The following is a 4,349-nucleotide window of genomic DNA, read 5'->3' as shown; positions in this document are numbered from 1 at the left end:
GTTTGTATTATTTGTGTTTGTCTGGTGCTGAGGAGGTTAGGTAGGCGGTGGCGATGGGATCGCACGGAAGTTAGGGTGGTGAAGGCTGTGGGATACAGTGGTGTGATTAGTATTAGTTAGAATTTCCCCTAAGTTTAGATAACGCTGTTTATGGTTTATGGCTTAATTTATTTATTTTGTTCTAAGCTTGGATATCTGTATGTGATGTGAAGTTCTAAGATTGCCTTCGGCGTCCTAGAGCCTTACATATTACATTATTGGGCACTGTTACTAGATTGAGAACCTCCGGTTCTCATTCCATACTTTGTTGTTGTTTTTCAGATGCAGGACGTAATTTACTTCAGTGAGATTGCGGATATGGTGACAGAGCGGAGTATGGTTTGTTCCTTGTTTATTTCTGTTTTACTTTCGTCATCGTTTTCTCTCTGCTTTTGTATATTTATCTTTATGGCCTTAGAGGCTTATTTGAGAGAATAGTTGTATAAGCTTTTTTTAACTCCAAACTCTGTATGTATATATATTCCATTCTTTTACGTCTATATCTTGTATCTTATGCGTTAGCTTCATGTGAACGTTTCGCGATTTTGTAATTCTGTCTTTGAGCTATATCCTTCATCAGGCTTCTAGATTATATTATTTCCTTCTATATATATATATATATATATATAAGGCTTAGGACTGTCGTAACCTCTGATTAACCTTTGCTTTACGGCTAGAGGTAAGGATTAGGGTAATGTAGGTGTTACATTAAGTGGTATAAGAGCGGTTTGTCCTCGTGAGCCTGAGGGTTGGACCGATTGTGCTTCGTTGCACACTATGGGTCATTTTTCTTTCATGATATTTAGGTTATTTACTTGATATTCCATAGCATGCTTGTTTGTGAGTGCCTTTTTGGGATAGTTAAAGCACTAGGCTTTTGATATTGAGACTGATCACCTTGATATCGACTGTTTGGTGTGGAAAGAAAACCCGAATGGCAACTCACGAATGAGGTCGATCACATTAACGGAGAGGTAGTGAGGATGGTGGTGCATGAAATTGTGATCTCAACTGTGCCAATAACTTGGTACGCACAATCGTAATCTCAATTCTTTTTCACAACTCCGCACAACTAACTAGCAAGTGCACTGGGTCGTCCAAGTAATAAACCTTACGTGAGTAAGGGTCGATCCCACGGAGATTGTTGAGTTGAAGCAAGCTATGGTCATCTTGTAAATCTCAGTCAGTCAGATTCAAACGGTTATGAGGTTTTGATAATTAAAATATAATTAAAACATAAAATAAGATAGAAATACTTATGTAATTCATTGGTGGGATTTCAGATAAGCGTATGGAGATACTTTGTTCCTTCTGAATCTATGCTTTCCTACTGTCTTCATTGAATCATTCACACTCCTTTCCGTGGCAAGCTGTATGTTGGGGGATCACCGTTGTCAATGGCTACCGTCTGTCCTCTCAGTGAAAATGGTCCAAATGCACTGTCACCGCACGGCTAATCATCTGTTGGTTCTTGATCATGTTGGAATAGGATCCATTGATTCTTTTGCATCTGTCACTACGCCCAACACTCGCGAGTTTGAAGCTCGTCACAGTCATCCCATCCCAGATCCTACTCGGAATACCACAGACAAGGTTTAGATTTTCCGGATCTCAGGAATGGCCGCCAATAATTCTAGCCTATACCACGAAGGTTTTAATCTTCGATTAGAAACCCAAGAGACACACATTCAAGCTTGTTTACATGTAGAACGGAAGTGGTTGTCAGGCACACGTTCATAGGCGAGAATGGTGATGAGCGTCACATAATCATCACATTCATCATGTTCTTGTGTGTGAATGAATATCGTAGAGAAGAAATAGGCTTGAATTGAATAGAAAAACAATAGTACTTTGCATTAATTCATGAGGAACAGCAGAGCTCCACACCTTAATCTATGGGGTGTAGAATACATAAGTGATGAAGGTCCAGGCATGGCCGAATGGCCAGCCCCCTAAACGTGATCCAGAGATCAAAAGTGATACAAAGATAGTCTCAAAAATGATCTAAAGATGTGAAATAAATCACTAAAAGTAGTTTTTATACTAAACTAGTCACTAAGGTTTACAGAAAATGAGTAACTAAGTGCAGATAGTGCAGAAATCCACTTTCGGGGCCCACTTGGTGTGTGCTTGGGCTGAGCATTGAGCTTTACACGTGTAGAGACTTCTCTTGGAGTTAAACGCCAGGTTGCAGCCTGTTTGTGGCGTTTAACTCTGGTTTGTAACCTGTTTCTGGCGTTTAACTTCAGAATAGGACAGGAAGTTGGCGTTTGAACGCCAGTTTGCGTTATCAAAACTCGGGCAAAGTATGAACTATTATATATTGCTAGAAAGCCCTGGATGTCTACTTTCCAACACAATTGAGAGCACGCCAATTGAGTTTCTTTAGCTCCAGAAAATCCATTTCGAGTGCAGGAAGGTCAGAATCCAACAGCATCTGCAGTCCTTTTTCAGCTTCTGAATCAGATTTTTGCTCAGGTCCCTCAATTTCATCCAGAAAATACCTGAAATCATAGGAAAACACAAAAACTCATAGTAAAGTCCAGAAATGTGAATTTTCCATAAAAACTAATAAAAATATAGTAAAAGCTAACTAAATCATACTAAAAACTATGTAAAAATAATGCCAAAAAGTGTATAAATTATCCGCTCATCACAACACCAAACTTAAATTGTTGCTTGTCCCCAAGCAACTGAAAATCAAATAGGATAAAAAGAAGAGAATATATTATAAATTCCAAAATATCAATGAAACTTAGCTCCAATTAGATGAGCAGGACTAGTAGCTTTTTGCCTCTGAACAGTTTTGGCATCTCACTTTATCCTTTGAAGTTTAGAATGATTAGTATCTATAGGAACTCAGAATTCAGATAGTGTTATTGATTCTCCTAGTTCTGTATGTTGATTCTTGAACACAGCTACTTTATGAGTCTTGGCCGTGGCCCTAAGCACTTTGTTTTCCCGTATTACCACCAGATACATAAATGCCACAGACACATAACTGGGTGAACCTTTTTAGATTGTGACTTAGCTTTGCTAGAGTCCCCAATTAGAGGTGTCCAGGGTTCTTAAGCACACTTTTTTGTTTTGGATCACGACTTTAACCGCTCAGTCTCAAGTTTTTCACTTGACACCTTCACGCCACAAGCACATGGTTAGGGACAGCTTGGTTTAGCCGCTTAGGCCAGGATTTTATTCCTTTAGGCCCTCCTATCCATTAATGCTCAAAGCCTTGGATCCTTTTACCCTTGCCTTTTGGTTTAAAGGGTTATTAGCTTTTTGCTCTTGCCTTTTGGTTTAAAGAGCTATTGGCTTTTTCTGCTTGCTTTTTCTTTTTCTTTCTTTTTTTCTTTTATTTTCACCATTTTTTTCGCAAGCCTTATTTTTCACTGCTTTTTCTTGCTTCAAGAGTCAATTTTATGATTTTTCAGATTATCAATAACATTTCTCATTTTTCATCATTCTTTCAAGAGCCAATAATTTTAACATTCATAAACAACAAATTCAAAAGACATATGCACTATTCAAGCATTCATTCAGAAAACAAAAAGTATTGTCACCACATCAAAATAATTAAACTAATCTCAAGGATGAATTCGCAATTCATGTACTTCTTGTTCTTTTGTAATTAAAACATTTTTCATTTAAGAAAGGTGATGGATTCATAGGACATTCATAGCTTTAAGACATAGACACTTGTGATCATGTAATAAGACACAAACATAAATAAGCATAGAGAACGAAAACAGAGAAAAATAAATAGACAAGGAGATTAAGGAACGGGTCCACCTTAGTGAGGGTGGCGTCTTCTTCCTCTTGAAGAACTAATGGTGCTCTTGAGCTCCTCTATGTCTCTTCTTTGCCTTTGTTGCTCCTCCCTTATAGCTCTTTGATATTCTCTAATCTCATGGAGAATAATGGAGTGCTCTTGGTGCTCCACCCTTAGTTGTCCCATGTTGGAACTCAATTCTCCTAGGGAGGTGTTAATTTGCTCCCAATAGTTTTGTGGAGGAAAGTACATCCCTTGAGGCATCTCAGGGATTTCATGATGAGGAACTTCCTCATGCTTTTGTTGAGGTCCATGAGTGGGCTCTCTTGTTTGCTCCATCCTCTTTTTGGTGATGGGCTTGTGAGATGAATCTTTCCATCATCCATGGCTCAGAAGTGGAAGCAATTGCCTTTCTTTTCCTCTTTCTTGAGGTTTCTCTAGCCTTAGGTGCCATTAATGGTTATGAAAAACAAAAAGCAATGCTTTTACCACACCAAACTTAAAAGGTTTGCTCGTCTTCGAGCAAAAGAAGAAAGAAGGG

This window comes from Arachis ipaensis, chromosome B1 (genome assembly GCF_059453495.1).
Source record: "Arachis ipaensis isolate K30076 ecotype BB chromosome B1, ASM5945349v1, whole genome shotgun sequence".
Classification (NCBI taxonomy): domain Eukaryota; kingdom Viridiplantae; phylum Streptophyta; class Magnoliopsida; order Fabales; family Fabaceae; genus Arachis; species Arachis ipaensis.
This window is presented reverse-complemented; position numbering follows the sequence as displayed.